The sequence below is a fragment of the Chelonoidis abingdonii genome, chromosome 5, assembly GCF_003597395.2.
Source record: "Chelonoidis abingdonii isolate Lonesome George chromosome 5, CheloAbing_2.0, whole genome shotgun sequence".
NCBI lineage: Eukaryota > Metazoa > Chordata > Testudines > Testudinidae > Chelonoidis > Chelonoidis abingdonii.
The window spans coordinates 125,582,654-125,602,947 of record NC_133773.1 but is presented as its reverse complement, the minus strand read 5'-3'; the positions used below and the strand labels follow the sequence as shown (position 1 = coordinate 125,602,947).

Sequence of the window (20,294 nt, the reverse complement as noted above, 5' to 3'; positions counted from 1 at the left end):
ACCACAAATCTCCAATTATGAGAGCAGGGGTGCACGAACACCTGAAGTGGAGCACCCACAGGGACATTACTCAAAAAAGAACCAGGAAGGACTCACGTAAAATCCTAAAAGAGGTCCAAAAGTATTTTCAACTTAATTGTCACATATGAATGGTATATTTTCAACACCTGTGATCAAGAGTCTGAAAGTACAGAAATTTACAAAGCTATTGAGCAAGCTCGCATCCAAACACAGAGACTAGATGGAACAGACACAAATATTCACAAAATAGCACAGGTGAAGAATGAAAATACAAGGAAAAATACACCAAAATGTATGCAAAATGCACAACTACAAGGCACACAAGATGAGCAAAACACCAAGGTACACCAGTGGGTACAGTGTAGGAAAAACAAGATAGTGGAAAATGCCCAGCATATGGGTTCACATGCGACAATTGTGGCAAGGAAAATCATTATGCTAAAGCTTGCAGACAAGAAAAACACTGTATCAAGAAAGAAAGCAGTAATTCAGCAGAAAAGATTTTGCATGTATATGACATTAATGCAGTACAGATCCGCAAAAATAAATGGTTTCTACAGCTTAGAATAGCACCAGATAGAAAAACAAAGCTGCAGTGCATAAACTGGAAACTGAATGCCAAATAGACAGTGGGACATTAGTGAAGGTGCTATACTACAAAGATTTCTTTAGTATGTGCAAGAGAAACAAAAAACAAAAAAATTATCAGCCAAATTAAAATTATACAGTGGCACAATCATAATACCACTAGGACAATACAAATTACAAGGAGTGTACCAAAGAAAAGTATACAAGCTTAAGTTTCAGATAGTATAGACAGTACAGGAGCCACTACTTTCTGCTGAAACAGATGAATTTATGAACCTAGTGATACTAAACCTCAGATAAATGATTCATAAAGTAGACACACAAGCAAATAAGACATCTATCTAGAGCAGACAATGTACTATGGTGTCCCTGCAGCAAAGCAGCTAAAATATTACCATGATGTTTTTGAAGACTATGATGTCTTCCAGGCATGTTATTCCTGGAAATAGATACAATTCAGCCAATATAGCACCTGCAGAGAACCACTGCATTAAGAGGAAAAACTAATGGGAGCAATAAAGCAAATGGAAAAAAGAACGTGGCATTATTGAAGTCAAAGAGCCCACAGATTAGATAAGCAGCATAGTAGTGACTGAGAACCCAGACAACCTGCGCATCTGTACAAACACAAGAAATTTAAAGTACTAAAAAAAACCAAACTCCCTACCAAATTAAGAAATATTACCTGATTTGGCAAAAGCAATATTCTCAGTACTTCAGGCTGAAGATGGATACTGACAAGTGCTACTGGTTAAAATAAACAGCTACCTCACCACATTTTGGACACCAGCAGATAGGTGCAGATGGTTGAAAACACCATTTGGGATCAAACCTGCAATAGAAGACTATTGTGCTAACAAGATGTATTAACAGGGCTCACAGGGATCAGTGTCATAGCTGATGTCATTCTGGTATATGGACACTGAGGCAGCAGAGCAGAAGCTGTTGCAGCTCATCTGTCTGCTAAAAAGAGCAGGGAATTAAATCTAAAATTGAATAGAAGCAAGATGAAATTGTGATTGACTGTAGTTCCATTTATGGGACACTTGCTGACCTCCCAGGGACTATGACCTGACCCCAAAAAGGTAAAAATAACACAGTAGACGACCACACACCAAAATATTAAATCACTTCAGAGACTATTAGGATTTATATACTATCTGACAATTTCTTCCAAGCCTATAAGATGTGCGAGAAACCCTGATGTGACTAATGGACAAAGATGCAGTTTGGACATGGTCACCTTAACATGATGTAGCTATCACACACATCAAGCAGCTGGTGACCAACTATCTTATTTTGAAATACTAGTATGAGAACAAAGAGGCAACCATACCAGCAATGCCAGAGAGAGTGAGAGCTTGGAGCATCCTTCTTACAAATGGATAGCCGGTAGCTTTTGCATGGAGGGACCATTATTGCCAATGGAACCAAAGATAAGCCCAAATTGTGAGTGTTCACATATGAAAAGTTTGAGCAGCAGAAAGTGACAATAAACTACTTGAAAGCCATTTTTAAGTCACTGCTACACACCCTAAAATGCCTTCAGCCATATGCTACTGAAACTGCAATTGTACAATGTAAACGTATATACCACAAGAAAGGGACTGAGATGTACCTAGCTGACTTCTTATCCAGAGCACCGGTGCAGTACTAAAATATGGTAACTGAATGAAATACAGAAAACACAGAAAGACATAGAAAGCATCAAGCATACCAGATGTGTACCAGGCTAGAAAGAATCTGAGAACTAAACTGTACAACATAACTTAGAAGTGATCACGTCTAACATTTTCGCAGGATGGCCAGACACTGAGGAGATGCTGCCTCCCACCACCACTACCTCCTAACAGTACAGACCCTATGGAGACAAGCTGAACATACAAAATAGCATCATTTATAAAGGTAGTCAAATCATAATACCCAGATCATTGAAACAGAAAATCTCTCAAGAATAAAACTGGAGCCATCTGCTGGCTAAAGGTGACCAAGGATATCCAGAGACCTAGTGAGCAGTTCTGATACATCAGTGGGGAGGCCAAGCAGCAAAAGGAAATATCAGACCTTGGAGAAAAGTAGGAAATCACAAAAACTACTTCAGTACTGTAGACTGTTGTATAGACTTTGGGGAACTAGATCAACTGTCAGACAGTTATCAGTTCAACTGTCAGATCAACTAGATCAACTGTCAGTCAGATCTCAGTTGCAGTGAGTTTGTACAATTAAACTGGGAATGGGAATTCAATTATATTGTATCACCACCATACTACAGTCAGTCAAATAGCAATGCTAAATTGGCAGTTAAAATAGCTAAAACTGTAGTAAAGAAAGCTTCAAAAAAGCAAAGAAAATATATGGCAAACTATCCTTGAATGGAACTGAGCTGCTATTAATGCCTTTTGTGAGGGCAACACCTGAAGTGAAGATGCAAAGTGTACCTTGGTGCCTACAGCCCCAGCATTACTACAGCTACCAGTGATAGAAGAAGCACCAGACAAAAATGAAGAGACATGCAAAGGCCAAAGCCTACTATCCAGGGTAACCACCCAGAACTACAGTCAGGTAGATCCTGTCATGAAATCTTCCTATTTCCTCAGGATAAATCATGCATTTTGGAAGCAAGCTACATGTGTTGAACAGCTAAATCCTCACTCTCATAATATAGTGGATAGGCATATATTTCACAGAAACTGCAAATACCTTTGACCACTATGAACACAAGACAAAAACATAGATTTGCAGGATGGTACCTTGTTGAGACTTGATCAGCAAGACATGGAAAGAACACAGGCTGATGAGCAGGGATCCTAGAAATTCATTTGCAATGGAAGAACATAGAATTTGTGTTTTAGTTTTTATATTTTGTTAAAAAAAAAATCAAACCATATATTAACGACTAACTACATTTTACTGAAAGTACCAGTGTCACTTATTCAGTGTGTGCAACCTCCCTGTCTTGTGATTGGTTTTTGGATGCTCTTTAAATTTACATAGCTAAACAAACCACAATACACTGCTTCTGGTGTATAGAGGTTACTTAAAGGGTTTTAATGCATCCCAAATTTCACTTCAGCCTCCAGATGTGAGTAATTATCTTTATGAAAAGATGTTGAAAACTTTAAAAATCACTCCTAAAGACCGTGTCTGAATTTGGCAAGAACAAATTTCATGTTGATGGTAATGTGTTGTTCTGTAATGCATGTAGCAAGGCCATAGATTAAATTCGAAGGCAGACAATTGTAGAATACATGGAAAGCGCTAAACGAAACTAGAATGAAAAGAAATGAAAATAAGAGGCTGAAACAGCAGGGACATCAACAATAGTAAATACACAGTCTGAAAGGCAGCGCTTTGTACTGAAAATGATCAGTCCTGTGAGCAAATTGCAGAAATCTGTAAAAACAACGAGGAGGCCCAGTGGCACCTTAGAGACAAACAAATTTATTTGGGCATAAGCTTTTGTGGGCTAGAACCCACTTCATCAGATGCATGGAGTGGAAAATACAGGAGCAGGTATAAATACATGAAAAAATGGGAGTTGCCTTACCAAGTGTGAGGTCAGCCTAATGAGAGAATTCAATTAACAGTAGGATATCTAGGGAGGAAAAATAACTTTTGTAGTGGTAATGAGAATGGCCCATTTCAAACAGTTGACAAGGTATGAATAACAGTAGGGGAAAATGAGTATGGGGGGAATTTGGGTTTAGGTTTTGTAACCCCCAGTCTTTATTCAGGCCTAATCTGATGGTGTCCAGTTTGCAAATTAATTCCAGTTCTGCAGCTTCACATTGGAGTCTGTTTCTGAAGTTTTTTTTGTTGAAGAATTGCTACTTTTAGCTCTGTTATTGAGTGACCAGAGAGACTGAAGTGCTCTCCTACTGGTTTTTGACTGTCATAATTGAATGTTATAATTCCTGGGGAATGCTGGGGAAAGTTGGCGCCTATGTCTCCTGACAGAAGTCAGAAGTTGTTTCTAGTGTTAGAATTTGCACTGCAGCAAGACTGGTCTCTCCCTTTTCTGGTCTTAGACTTGTTCCTTTTGCTTTTACTATAGTGTCACCTTCTGCACTTAGAGGAGCAGCCATGAAAAAGGTATTTAGACCTGTAATAAGGCAGGCAATCTTTTTTTCCAGATTTGGAGTCAGAAGAATTCTGTAAGACCTTACTTTACTTGTCTCCACCACCACTTTGTCAAATAGCTCCCTGAATACCTGACCTCCTGAATATTTTGAAGCTGCTAACATGGTTTTGACCTGTGTGTCACCCTTCCAGGTTTGTAATCAGAGGTGCTATCCGGTTGCCACATTGAAAGCCATGGCACTTGCTGAAAACTCCCTGGTCACATTGGCTGTGAATGCTGAAGCCACTGAGATTTTCTTTAACTCTGAACCTAACCATAATAATGTTTAGCCTTTTTTTGGCATTCTTGTCAAATTGTCAGTCCAGTCCAGTACTGCTCTTGCAAAAACATGTTGCTGCAGCAGAGACCCTCAGAGAAGAAGATGCAGTCTTAAATGTACAGCAAGGTGATATTTCATTTTATTATGATTGTTGGGGTTTTTCAGGGAAAAAGTTCCCTTCTGTTGGGATAGCAGTGTCTTTGACAAGTGCTGAAATTGTCCCATCTACTCTGGGAAGAGAGATGAAGTCTGCTTTGATCTGGTGAATATTGTAGACTTTTTCTGGCACTTATGGACAGTCTCTTAGACTTTGCATCCCATTCAGCTTTAATTACTTTTCCAAAAACACATGAAGGAGAATGTGTGGTTCTGATTTTGAACAGGTTGGAAAATATATTTTTTTTTAATTTCTGTATCAATCTTCTCTCCTTCGACTCTCTTTTTTTAAATGGATGCATGTGAAGAACTACTCAAGTACCTAATCATCTTTCTCAAAGGACCCATCTGGAAAAAGATCTGCCTGCTTCACTTCATCCTTCACTCCAGACTGAGTTTGACACCTTCCTCTTGTGGAGAAGATCCTGATGTTCATTTTTGCTTCTTTTTTCCTCTATTGGACTTAGGCTAGGAAATATGTTCAATCTTTTTTTTTCTTTGGTGATGCTCATGAAGGTGGTGACATAAACAAAGATGAAGAAGAAACACACGCAAACAATTTTATTCCTTTTATTACGCTTTTTCTGTGGGTGAAAACCTACTAAATAAAGCCTTTAGCTCTGGTGCCCTCTGGTGATGAGTCAGCTGAACTGCTATCCCCAGAAGAACAGACCAGTTTTTTCCAAATTCCCTGGGCAATTTCTTGAACACTTTTCCTCTTTTTCTTAATTTACTCCTTAGAGAGGTGGGGATTAGGAATTTGAGTCAGATGAGGAGTCCTTTTCTGCTAATAGACATCTCTTCATCTTTGCCCTTTTCAGAGCGGATAGAATAAACTTCAGCTACTGGCTGGGGCTCGCAAGCAGGGCCAGCTTTAGGCCGATTCCCCTGAATTGGGCCCTGTGCCTAAGAGGGCCCCGCACCCTAAAGAAGAGTGCCTAACTTAGGCGCCTTTTTAATTTTTACTCACCCGGCGGCACTTCGATGGCTGGTCCTTCACTCACTCTGGGTCTTCAGCGGTGGGTTCTTCAGTGCTGCGGAAGACCCGGAGCGAAGACACAGAGCGCTGCCAGGTGAGTCATTCCTGCCGTGGCCCCATCAAAACTATTCGAATTGGGCCCCACACTTCCTGAAACCGGCCCTGCTCGTAAGACCACACCCTCTGAGGTGAAGGCACTTTTCACACCAAATTCAAAAGGTCCCTGCCTACCCCAAGAGGAAATGTCTTCCTTTGAGAGGGATTCCCTTCTCCCTTCCATGCATAATTCCTGATTTCCCACAGGGATAAGGGATGGAGACTGAATTGCCTGAGGGAGGGTTTTGAAACCTCTGCTGCAGTGGGTGCACAACTTAAACAGTCCTCCAGCTGCTCTTTTGCTCTGTCTTTGGCAGATTCAGTCAATCATGCTTATGCTTATGAGTCCTTTGATGTAACAGCCTCCAGAGCCTGATCGATCTCCATTTTTAAGATGTCCTTCAAGACATTCACTGCCTGGTTGTCAGACTCCCTGCTCATGGGGAGCACCTGGGAAACTGGCTCCTGGGCTGTGAAAAGGAGCTGAAGCAAAACCTTTCTGACCCAGTGGATAAGGAGACTGGAGTGCACAAGTCACAAACATTTCCTTTTGCACCATCTGACAAGGATACAGAACATGAGGAACACAGACTTGGTCTCTTCTTTGAACCTTTCTCAGCCATCCTCCTAAACTGTTACCTGAGCTCTGTGTGTGTATGTGTGTTGGGGGACTGGTAATCAGGGTTACGATTAGGGTTGCCAAATCCGACTGAAGCTATATTGGGGAGGGGTTCCCCCCTCAAACATGACGTAATGTCATTTTCTTAAAATATCCTATTAAAATCTCCTGGATTGCTTTCAACAGTCACTGGGAGATCAATGGCAATTCTGGGAGACTCCAGGCCAATCCAGGAGGGTTGGCAACCCTAGTTACATTCCCCCTCCAAGTTTGCCTGCAAAGCCCCTTGGCTGACGGCGTCTCCCTGTGCTGGGCCCACTGCCCAGGGTCCCGCTTCACTCTCCCCAGCTGTTCCCCGCACCCGGCTCTGGACTGCTCCAGCTCTACCACCCTGCCTCAGCACTGATGTAGCTGCTCTGCCTCCAGTCCCCGGGCTGCTTTTTCTGGTCTCTCTGGCTCTGGTTGCTGCAGCTCTGCTCCCAGCACAGTCTGCTCTCTGGGCTGCTTCCGTAACTCTGCTCCCAGCACTGACCTGCTCCCTGGGCTGCTTTTCTGGCCCCTCTGGCTGGCATAGCTCTGCTCCCCAGCTCAGCTTTGGACCCCTGCTCTCCCCTTAGCTTGGCCCCATTCTGTCTGACCCAGGCAATTCCAGCTCACATGGAGAACAGGACACCCTCAGGCCCCCTGACTCCCTCATTAGCCCACCCGCTCTGTCAATCAGGCTGACCTGGAATATTGACTTCTCCCTACTGTTCCTGGGGACTGTCAGTCTCAGGGTCCTGATTTCCTATTGATCCTTCCCCTTTCTTTTGGTACTGGGAGCTAGCCAACCAAAACCTCCCACCCCGAGTTTTAATAAGGGGCCAACACTCCCCTTACATATGTTATAAGTCACACTTGGTTAACTTGGTATGTTTTTAAATCCAGTTGAATTAAACAGGTGCAAAACCTTATGTGGATGCTCTTACATACTCTTTGACTTAAATCTGATTTACATTGATTTTCCGTTTAATTTGGTTATTACTGAATTAAGCTAAATCAATTGAAGAGTCTCCATACGGATGTGCATTGACTTCAATAAATAGATTTAAAAACAGATTTTTGGTTAAAATGGTGCAAGTTTTAATACAGTATAGACAGGGCCAAAGAGACATTGAAAATTCCAGTAACTATTTTAATCTGTTCATTCTCCCCAACGGTACTTGAATATTTTCCTGTATTTAAGTTCTCTGCAAACCAGCGTGCAGGTTCTACAGTATCAATTTGTGTTCTTGAACGATCAGCCTACTTTAGTTTGGCCAGGCCTCACCCCTACCCAGTGACTAGCTATTGCTCTTCCAATCAGACACAGAGGAAACATTTAAACACACACTTCTCTGCCTTCCTCCCAGTGTTCTCTTTATAGCAGGAATCAGCCATGCAACTCAGCCCAGGTAAGGCCACAATTCACATTGCAGGAATTCCATTTTACATATTTTTCAATTGAAGATTATTGATTTTTTTACTCCCTAATTATACAAAGGCAAGGGAGTGGGGGAAGAGAGAGAAATACAATCCAGTGAACTAGGATAGCAAGAGGCATAGTGGAAGCAACATGCACACAGCTGTTGTTTCACTCTGTTACATCTGACAACAACAATCTTCCCCTTGCTGAAATTTGGAAAATGAGAGGCTTGTGGGTGGGATGGAAGGTATGTCAAGGGCTGTTCACTGGGTCCAAGTCCTTGTCCCATTTCCAAACCACACCCATGTTGGTATTTGGGATATGCAGCAATCTTTTGAACACATGCTCTTGTGCAATTTGTTATATTTATAATTTATTAACAGGGCTGCATAAACTGAAGACTCTTCCAGCATATGAATTCATCACAAATGGACGAAATTACCCCAGAAAATATCTGGGCATACATATCTCACCATTTACCTGCTGCTCTTTACCTTTCTCAAGTGCTGTAAAATTACTATGATTTCTTACCATAATTTTTTTTTTTTTGCTGCTTCCAAAAACACACTGATCATGAGTTACCCAACATCATAGCTATCCATAGCTAACAGGACAGTTTTTCGAGTTGTTTTTTTTAGAAAGCTGTTAAGAGTAATATGCTGTCAGTTGAGGTTTCTAATTAACTCTGAATAGCAGTCTGCTGCCACTCAAATATAATTCTCATTATCATCTCAGCTAACAAGCTTCAGTGTTTGCCCTCCTAATTAGCTTGTAGTTAGAACTCCCTCCTTTCCTAGGCTATGCTGTTGCTAATTGCCATTCCAATTGCTTTTACAGCAAACTCCTAAGAGACTGCTAGAACTTCTGTTTTTAACAGCTTGATATAGATCAATATCTAGAACATGACTGTAGGTTCTTTTTTATGCTTTACCCTAGTGTAGCTGTGTGTGTGTATGATGTATTTGTGTAAGAGGCAGAGAGGTTCAGCTCCTAAAATAAATCATAAACTGTTTTGCCTTTTAAACAGGTGGTGAGACTATGAAATGTCTCTTACCTAACACAAAGTATAACTCTCACAGCTTACACACCATGGATTACCCCTTTTTTTTTTTTTTTTTACAGATGTCTTCCCAAGTGTTAACATTATCCACCTATGGTTTCTAGCTGATCATAACTGTGCCCTGTAATGTTAGCCACTGATGCTGAATTTAAAAAGCAAGTGTATTTTTCTGTTGCCTGGATAGAACATATATAGGGTTTGCTATTCATTCTATACTCCTGGCTTCAGAATGGTATTCCTGTGGAATGCTCTTAGCATGATTTAATGTATGCCTGAGAGTTGAATTAACCCCTTAACCCCTTAACCCCTATGGCTTTGAGGTCTGGAGACACTTGATAAAATACTTCATTCTTAGAGAAACCAAGTGGTTGAGCCATTATTGAAGAGCAGGCTATAATTAGCTATTCTGGGCAATTCAATGTAGTGGGCAGCAGATATACAAGATTCCAATGGAACAGAATGAGGCATATGGAGAAAAAGGAAAATCTTACCAAAAAAGGAATATTTTAAATCACTTCACCCATGTCCTGGAAAAGTAATTCTGTTACTTGCAGGCTCTTAAAGCACACTCCTTTCCACAAGCAAGCAAGATTAGCTGAGTTGTCCTTGCTGTCTTGAGCATTATTACGCTTAGGCAAGGCCTTGCCTATGGAACTCCCTTTCTGAAGGTGTCAAGAGTCGTCACGTGATTGTTTTCTGAAATGAGCCCTTTCTTTTTTAGTCAGGCTGGCCATGGTCATTTAGGCCATGTCCCCTAATTCCATCTTTCCCACTCTTCTGTGCGAGCTAAGCAGATGATGGCCAAGTGTACTTGGGTTATTGTACATACAGTACTTTAGGATTTTAATCCTATGTCCAGGTGCCTGCATCTTGAGGGAGTGCTTCATAAATTATTGTAAACTTTTTTTTAAAAAAAGCTAAAACCTAAAACTGGATTTTTTTAAAGGTTTCTTTCTTTATTTTTATTCTTGCTTATACTGGCTTACACAGAAATGTAGTTCTATTAAGTTAAAATCTAGGGCTCTGATTCTGCAGTTGGATCCATCCAGGAGTCGTCTTGTATCTGCAAGTTCTGCTTAAAACAATAGGGCTCCCTGTGGATGCAAGGACCTGCCCATGCAGATCCAGTTGCAAGATTATGGCTTTGGAGACTAAAGAAAGGGAAAAAATCCTGCTAAAGAATGTTTTGTCTGACAACTAACTCTGAAAAATGGGATTAAAAGCTGAACTGTTTACATTATTAGCGATTAAAAGTTTATAAACTACTGTTTAGATCTGTTAAATGTGATTACAGTAGTGAAAGCTGAAGAACTTGGATAAACCTAAATTAACTGAGCATGTTTAAAAGGGATAATGTATTTACATAATGACAAAGTTTTGTGTGCCTGATCTACTGCTGTGCATTTTGTTCATTTAAGATTTAGTCTTTTAGCCATAAATTAATCATTTATTTTTAACTGCAAAAACAGGAAACCCATACTAGAGCACCTTTGTGAAAATTTGATTTAGTAGTTCTGAGAGTCTGTTATCTTGACAATAATCATGGTGCGCAAAGTTCAAAGTTTGGGTTCATTTCAGATAAACACCCAGACTCTTGGATACATATCTCAATTATTTAATTTGCGGGTTCTCAAACTTTATTGCACCGCGACCCCTTTCCAACAACAAAATTACTACATGATGCCGGTGAGGGGAGGAGGGAGCCTGAGCCCCGCTGCCCCGGGTGGGGGTGGAGCTTGGGCTTCAGCTTCAGCTCTGGGTCCCAGCAGATCTAATGCTGGCCCTGGTGACAATGGGGTCTCGACCCACTTTGGGGTCCCGACCCACAGTTTAAGAATCACTGATTTAATTTCTTGAATCCATAAAACTATATTGGGAATCTCAAGAACAGCCTTTGTCCCATAATATTTTAGCACTAAAAGCCCTGGATGGAAACTCAGGGTGAGATACATTATCTGAACGCTTCAGAGCCTTACAAGCATGATTTGAGTTTTGTTTTGGAAACAATAAGGATTTAGGCGAGGCATCCTTATTTTTATCTCCAGATTAAGAACCAAGGAGGCAGGAGATTGCTCAAAGGAAGCAAAAGGAAGACTACACAACAAAGCGCACTGTCTAGGGACACAGAAGAGAAGACAAAACAGATAGATAAAAGCTGATAGACATACACCCATAGTTCAGGCAGTCAGCTCTAATAAATAAAAGCAGCATTCATATGTCAGTATGGGAAAAGTTGGAGCTTGAGGTAAAATTTCCAACTCAAGTAGACATACCTAAAAATAGTGCTAAAAATAGTGTCGTTGTGGCAGTGTGAGCAGCGGGAGGGGCTCATACAGGTACATACTCAGGGAAGATAACCCCTGTTGCGGCTCGTGCCACCATGGCTATGCTCTGAGGTAGCATGCTAAAAATAATCAACGCTGTTATAGGTATTCCTTGAGCTGGGAATCACAACCCCAGTTCAACTTGTGAACGTACCGTATGGGTAGGGCCCTACCAAATTCACAGCCATGAACAATGTTTCATGGACTGTGAAATCTGGTGTCCCCCCAAGAAATCTGGGCTTTGGTGTGCTTTCAGCCTGTACTATACAGATTTCTTAGAGGAGACCAGCATTTCTTAAATTGGGGTCCAGACCCAAAAGGGAGTTGCAGGGGGGTTGCAAGGTTATTTTAGGGGGTTCATGGTATTGCCATCTTTATTTCTGTGCTGCCTTCAGAGCTGAGTGGCTGGAGAGCGGTGGCTGCTGGCTGGGCGCCCAGCTCTGAAGGTAGTACCCCGCCAGGAGCAGCACAGAATAAGAGTGGCGTAGCAATACCATACCATGCCACCTTTACTTCTGTGCTGCTGCCTTCAGAGCTGGGTGGCCGGAGAGTGGCAGCTGCTGACCAAGGGCCGAGCTCTGCAGACACCAGCGCAGAAGGGTGGCAATACCATTCCATGCCATCCTTACTTCTGTGCTGCTGCTGGCAGTGGCTCTGCATGCAGAGCTTGGCTCCCCGCCAGCAGCCACCATTCTCTGGCTGTTCAGCTCTGAAGGCAGCACCACCGCAAGCAGCAGTGGAGAAGTAGGGATAGTAGTACTGCAATCCCGCCCCCCCCACATCCACACACAATAACTTTGTTGAAGCCCCCCACAACTCCTTTTTGGGTCAGGACCCTTATAATTACAACACTATGAAATTTCAGATTTAAATAGCTGAAATCATGAAATTTATGATTTTTAAAATCCTATGACCGTGAAATTGACCAAAATGGACTGTGAATTTGGTAGGGCCCTACCTATGGGACAACTCAGGCCCTGACTTAGAACATAAAAATGGCCATACAGGGTCAGACCAATAGTTCATCTAGACCAGTATCCTATCTCCTGACAGTAGCAGGTGCCAAACTTACACTACATCCCCTGCAAGACAGAGTCTGGCCCAGTATTATCCACTTATCAGTACAGTATATATTTTGGACTTTTCATCACTTGAAGCCAGGTCTGAGAAAAGATGTTGCTAAGATTTCAGTGTGCAGAGAGTGTCCAGGATAAAAGTCCAAAGAAACTTTGAACTTGCACTTCATGACTTCTGTCTACAATGGTCTTACACACGAGTATTAAAAACATTTATGCTTGGTCCCTCCCTAGACTAAAGCATGATTGCTCTAACATGATTTGGCCCAGCTGTATTGGCTACATAAACTACGATCCCATTGGCCTACAGCCAAATTTAAGCCATATTAAGGATTTTTCTTAGCATAGCTATAAATTAAAGTGCTGTGGTCATTCTTCTTCATGTCTCACTTTAAATTGTAAACTTTTCAGGATAGGGAAATGGTTGGTAAAATGCCATACAAATTATGACATTAGAAATAAGAATGTTAAACCAACTCAAAACCAGTTAATAGCCCTTCTACCTTCCCTCAGATTGAAGATATCCTCTGCTCTGTCTGGTTCAATAAATGTTCTTCAGTTTCTTGAAGTTGAAGACTGAGGCTAACCAGGAAAGCACCCTGCCAGTTCTTTTAAAATGGAATATATGTAGTTACTCAGCCTGCTCCCTGTTAGACCAATCATCCTTATTTAGAAAAATATGTATCATTTTCCCACTTTGTCTCTCAAAAAAATCTCCATGTTTAATGTCTTTCAGTGGCATTACAATGTGTCCCCCATTTTTCTCTCCAAGTGCTCTTATTTAAAACTTCCCAATGTTGGCAGTTGTGGTTTCACTAAATGTCCTTTCTAATACAGATTTAGAGAATTATTGGGACAACAAAGCTGAAGAAAATCACTCACAGTATTTTAAAGAATACATACATACTTAATTAAAGACTTAACAACAGATATGTAATAAAACAATAGGCAAATAGCTACTTTGAAACATTTATATGAGAAAATGCTTTAGTTTAGTTTTTGCAACTAAAATCTTCTAATCTGCAGATAGTTTTTGCCTTTTAAGAAGAAAACAAGTTACCAGATAAAATACACAATAGTTTGTAAAAGAGAAACTTTTTTAGTCTGATAGGCAACAGATCATTTTATGATCCACTTAAAACTGTCGGGGGGGCTTGTCACCATATTTTAACCTTGGCTTAAACAAACACTGAAAAATTCAAGGTAGAATCTTTGTAGCTAAGAAACACGTCAGTAGACCTAGAACAGAGATAAGATTCTGTCATTTTAACTTTAAGAAATAGATCAGAATGTTGTCTAATGTAAACTGATGTAGCTCCATTGACTTCAATAGGGCTATATTAATCTACATCAGCTGAGAATCCGGTCCACAATCTTTACATAAGCTTTCGTAAGCCTTTGTTCCTTTAAAATATGACTTAATTTCTTGTCAGAGGACACAGAGCTGCATGGAAGGTGGTTGGTTGCTTGGGGTTTGGAAACTCATATAACTCATGATTTAGTTAGTGGACAGGGTCATGGGAGAATTTTGATTCTATTCCTGTCTCCTCCAGAAACTTGCTGTGACTTTGTGCAAGGGTAAAATGCTCAAAAGCCCCTACGTCACTGAGGGAATTAATTCCTACTGTCTTTCAATTAGCCTTATGCTTTTAAGTCACTTAAGGCCTTTTCAAAATTTTACCCTTAATGTCTGAGTCTCAGTTTCTCCATCTGTAAAAGAGGGATAATGATACTTAAAGAACTCACCATTGCACAATGATTTATGATTCTCTGAAGAGCAGCAAATGAAGTGCTAAGTGTTGTTGTTTGTTTTATTTATTAATGGGAGAGCCTGTTAGCTCAGAAGTGAGGATGAGGTATGTATGTGAGGAAGAGTCCAGTAGTTAGGGGAATTGGGGTATTTTTAAAGGAGGTACCTGTAGTAGGAGATGGTAGGGCAGTTGAATCAGGGCATTTGTCACTTGCTTTGGTGACAGGGGAGAAGGACTGCAAGAGGTTTAGGCAGCTGAGCTTGGCATTTACAGAGTGACCGTCTTACATCATAGGGGGTGTATTTGTCCACATTATTCTAAAAGCTAAATTATTTGCACGCTAAATGTAATTAAGCCCACCTCAGCCAAACCTTTAAAAGATAACTTCCGTTTGGCCTCTTTTCCCCTCCCCTCAATTGTTTTGAATGGTTTCCTCTTTCTACTCTCCACATGTTGATTTGTCCTATCTAACTCTGTTGTTCTCACTCAGATGCTAAATTCTGCTCCAGCTCTGTGGTCTGCTGTGAGGATTTCTGTACTGATTTTCTGGCCCATGGGGGATCCTCTGCTTCCAGGACACCAGGTATAAAATGTTTTCTTTTACAAAAGAATCTAAACAGTTGTAGATGTGTATCCGAAAAAAGAGGTCACTCTGTGTCCTGAATGTTTGAATACAGTGGAACAGTAGAAAATGAAGTGCGTACTGCAGTCATTCAAATGTATATAAACAGCTGCCATTTTGTTTTCAGTTCAGATGAGGGGCGTTAGTTAAGTCACTCTTTCCTATAGAGTTATCTAGATTGTTCTGCTCTGTGTATATGGAAAAACATAATACACACATGACGTGTTCAAATGAATTTGATTTGGGTTCACATAAGGTCTTAGTGCTGGATTTCTCCCAGACAACTTGCTCTGTTTCTCCCACTGTGCTGTCTCAGAGGCTGTTGAGTGACTCTGATACTAGTTACTCTCAGACAAGTGAGCTATAACTCCTCAAGGCTTACAGATTTTGAAAAATTGTTGATTTTAAATTCCTTATGATCCTGAGATTCCAGCATTTTTCCTGTGCTCAGAGGGTTGACCTCTCTGCAGCTCCCTTCTTTCTTTTGGGCCAAGGGTATCACTGCTCCTCTCCCCTCAGGCAAAATACAACTCTTTGTCCTCTCCTCTTCCCACCAGAGTTTTCTGGGAAAAATGTGCTTTTAAAGAAAAAAAACAGATTTTCTATGTGCAGTTGTAAATAGAAACTATTACCATGAGAAGTTAGTTTGTCCCATTTGGCATCCAAAGATATTTTGATTTCAGCAGCATCTTAGATGATTTGTCCCAGGATTATTCTGATAGAATGTCTAGAATCTGTGGAGCAAGCCATGCACCCTGGAGCTTTTTGGGTGAGAAGAAGGCATGATATTGTTTCCCAGCTGTGTAAGGCCACATTCTTCCTCTAAATTCCTACTCACGGCTCACACTGCCATGATGTCTATTAGAAATCTGCTATTTAATGATGGATAGGTAGAGGGGTAGATAAAGACAACTGGTTAATTATTAATATAAAATTGAAATGTATATAAAACTTGATCATGTCCCATCTCTCCACTCCCTCACTCTTTATATATTTGTTTGTCTCTTTAAATTGTGAGCTTCAAGGCACGGACAGTGGGTACAATTTTCAAAAGTGCCCAAGTTATATTGGTGTTAAATTAGTTCCTTTTTCAAAAGTGACATAGGCCTTCAGGAGCCCACTGACTTTCAGTGAGACTTAGACTTTTGAAAATAGGATTTCGGCTCTGAATTCATGTAGGCAGGCACTTTTGAAAGTTTTACCCAATGTCTTAATATGTGTTTAATATCTCTGCATGCTACTGCAATAGCATTCCTGAGTGCTACTGCAATCTAATTATTAAATAATAATAGTCATAATCTTTAAAGTGACGCTGATCTTGCTTTTTCTGAATACTGGCCTGTTAAATATTATGAGAGGCACCTACAGTAGTGAAATAGTTGGCTCAAGTTACCGTAAAAATGACAGTAATTAAAAAATTAGTAATGCTGATTATTTCTGGTAATAACCACAACTTGCTAGGCACTTTACAAATAGAAAAGTAGACATGATTCTTGCCCTGAGGAACTCCCAATCTTAAGACAGACAAAAAGAGGATGGACAAAGGGAAGAACACAATTATGTTAACAAAATATTTAACGTAAACAGGACTTATTAAATACTCTCCACTTAGTCCTAAAATTGTCATGGTCAGTCCTCAGGTTTCCCTGTGACATCACAGCAGAGGTGAACTTTCAAGAGGGACTTGAAAGTGTATTATTTTTTTCTGTTCTGAACCAGACACTTGGCTTAAATATATCTGATTCACTCATCTTGCAAGGTCCCACTGCCCTGTCAGTCTCAATGTAGACTATACAGTGGTGTTGTAGCTGTGTTGGTCCCAGGATATTAGAGAGACAAAGTGGATAAGGCAGTATCTTTACTGGATCAACTTCTGCTGGTAAGAGAGAGAGACCAACAGAAGTTGGTCCAATAAAAGATATGACCTCATCCACCTTATCTCTCAATGTAGAATAGGCAGCTTCTCCTAGACGCGTTATTTTTGATCTTCTGGTAATCTCCTTCAGACCTTATACTTGTTCATGGTACTCATCTCTAATTCAGTGACTTCTCAGCACTGCAAGATACAGAAATGCCATCTTCATACACTTTCTGGTTTCTCTCGTGGCTGCCAAGGTCCCACAGTACTGCCTTTGTCTATAAAGCAGGGAGTACCTGGACACTGGCCGATGGCTAGCTGGGAGTTTAGTCATCTGATCCCTTACAAGGCATAGTACAGTTCATAGATCAGAAACTGGATTGCAGATTGATTGCCAAGAGAATTGGTTTCCATGGAAGCAGCTTGTAGCAGGAATCCACGTGTCTGCTTGCAGGTGACTTTGTACTGGTAAGATCGCTTTCAGCAGACACCCCTAGGCAGTGGATGTTACATAGGCCGGTTTTGCAAAGGGTAGTGAACTGTGGGTACGTCTACACTACGGGATTATTCCAATTTTACATAAACCGGTTTTATAAAACAGATTGTATAAAGTCGAGTGCACGCGGCCACACTAAGCACATTAATTCGGCGGTGTGCGTCCATGGTCCAAGGCTAGCGTCGATTTCCGGAGTGTTGCACTGTGGGTAGCTATTCTGTAGCTATCCCTTAGTTCCCGCAGTCTTCCCTGCCCCTTAGAATTCTGGGTTAAGAGCCCAGTGGCTGATGGGGCAAAAATCGTTGTTGCGGGTGGTTCTGGGTAAATATCGTCAGTCATTCCTTCCTCCGGGAAAGCAACGGCAGACAATCATTTTGCGCTCTTTTTCCCTGGATTGCCCTGGCAGACGCCATAGCACGGCAACCATGGAGCCCGTTCAGCTTTTTTTTTTTACAGTCACCATATGTATACTGGATCCGCGGACAGAGGGATACTCCAGCGCTACACAGCGCATCATTTTGCTTTGCATGAATACAGGACGGTACCAGTCATCTGTACCGTCTGCTGCCAGGGTATAATTGGCAATGAGTGACGGTTTATTGTGCCTCTGTACTGTCTGCTGCTATCAGGTGCCCTGGCTGAGATCGGCGGGGCGCAAAGCAAAAACTGGAATGACTCCGGATCAATCCTCCTTTAGGTTTCTTAAAAAATGAGTCAGTCCTGGCTAGAATATGGGGCAGTGTCTAGAGACCGTGTATCAGAGAGCACAGCTGCTCCATGTCAGATCCTGCAAATGATGAGCTACATGTCATTCATGGGGGTGCCCTGCACACCCTACCGTTGCTTCCCTCCCCCCAACTTTCGTGGGCTACGTTTCCGGTGTCCCCCCACCCTATTGTGTCTGAAGTTATAAAGACGTCGGGAATAAGAAAGTGACTTGTAGTGAGATAAATGAGGGGGAGGCGCCACCCGGGCTATGCAGTCAGGCAGGACATGCGTGTGGGGGAGAGGAAAGCCAGCATATACCGCTGCTTATGATAGTCAGGCAGTACAGAATCTTTTCTTTACACATGAAGGGGGGGCTGATTGAAGCTCAGCCCCAGTTTGCTATGATGAAGGCAGTTACAAGCCATTCTGTCCCATCTACGGGAGTGACCAGGATCTTCTGATTTTTACCAGGCATCGCCCCTGGCCACCTCACTCTCAGGCCAGCCAGAGCATATGAGCGTTATCAGCTTGGAGCACTCATGGGCTGATAAGGACGTTACCAGTCACTGCCACTGCCACTTGGGAGGGCGAGGAGCGATCTGCGCTTCACTGCTCCAGCATCGCATCTACAGCAGCATTCATAGACATAGGTGTACATGAAAGAGTCAAGACGATTTCTTTCCTTTCTTTCACGTGGTGGTGGTGGGAGTAATAGGAGAGCTATTTCCTGACCCGCCGGAGAATTGTTGTTTGAACATACAGGCATGGAGCTCAGCCAGAATGCAAATACTTTTCAAGACTGCTGTGCTTGGGATAGCTGAGTCCTCAGACCCCTTCCTCCTGGCCGTCATTTGAGCTCTGGCTTCCCGTACGCTTGTCACGCAGCACTGTGTACCTGGAGATTTTTTTCTTAATGCTTTGGCATTTCGTCTCTGTAACGGAGCTTTGATAGACAGATTTGTTTCCCGATCAGCAATCAGTACCAGTATCTCCCGTACGTCCAGCTGGAGCTTTTTTGGATTGGGACTGCATCCCCACCAGTGGATCCAGAAGTCCACGCAGTGCAACAGGAAATGAAAATCTAAATTCACGGGGCTTTCTGTTACCTGGCTATAGCATCCGAGTCAGATGCTGTCCAGAGCGGTCACGTGGTGCACTGTGGATACCACCCGGAGGCCAATACTGTCAATTTGCGGCCAACACTAAACCCTCATCCGATAGGTAAATACCTGATTTAGCGGCTACTCCTCTCGTTGGGGAGGAGTACAGAAACCGATTTAAAGAGCCCTTTATATCGATATAAAGGGCCTCGTAGTGTGGACGGGTACAGCATTAAATCGGTTTAAGCCTGCTAAAATCGGTTTAAACGCATAGTGTAGACCAGGCCTGTGCCACAGCCCTTGGAGGACTAATTGCTTTGTTTGTTGTCAGTGACATTCCACTTTCGCTACAACACACAATGATTGAAGCTGAGTCAATTGAGGCTTAATCAAGGTTAACTCATGGTAAAGTCTAGTCTGTCAATCACAAGTCAGCATGACTGAAACACAACTGAGAGAGTTTTATGTTTAGACAGAGCACGTTACAATCATGCTATAGGAAACAACTGATGTTAATTTACTCTAATTTCCTCAGTGGTGAAAAGGCCTCTGGGGAGGATTTTTAACACTACTAGGAGATCATGTATACCAGTGGTTTGTCCCTTGGTGAACTTACTTGGTGTGTAGGTGTGCAGTGACTTTACCAAGGTAAACTACCACAATATTTGCTTACTTTATCTTGCAATCATAGAAATGTAGGGATGGAAGGGACCTTCAGAGGCCATCTAGTCCATCTCCTCTGTGCTGAGCAGAATTAAGTATACCTAAACCATCCCTGGCAGGTGTTTATCTGACCTGTTCTTAAAAACCTCCAGTGAGCAGGGATTCCACAACTTCCCTAGATAACATGTTCCAGTGCTTAACAATCCTTATTGTTAGAAAGTTTTTCCTAATAGTCAAACTAAATCTCCTCAAATCTATGTTGCAAATTAGCTATGCTTAGAGATGCCAAGTTACCCATGTTAGGGAAGAAAACTTAACAATGAAAATGAGGGT

General features: G+C 41.7%; 1 protein-coding gene and 1 long non-coding RNA gene across 2 annotated transcripts in view; one reads left to right on the top strand and one right to left on the bottom strand.

Moving 5' to 3' along the window:
* Positions 1-20,294, bottom strand: part of LOC142046904 (uncharacterized) — a 202,906-nt gene that overhangs the window by 86,456 nt on the left and 96,156 nt on the right. The gene's annotated exons all lie outside the window — the stretch shown is intronic.
* MSANTD1 (Myb/SANT DNA binding domain containing 1) overlaps positions 15,032-20,294 on the top strand; it is a 74,128-nt gene continuing 68,865 nt past the window's right edge. Inside the window, exon 1 of the mRNA XM_075066621.1 lies at positions 15,032-15,097. The gene's annotated coding sequence lies outside the window, so the exon portion shown is untranslated. The remainder of the gene's footprint in view (positions 15,098-20,294) is intronic.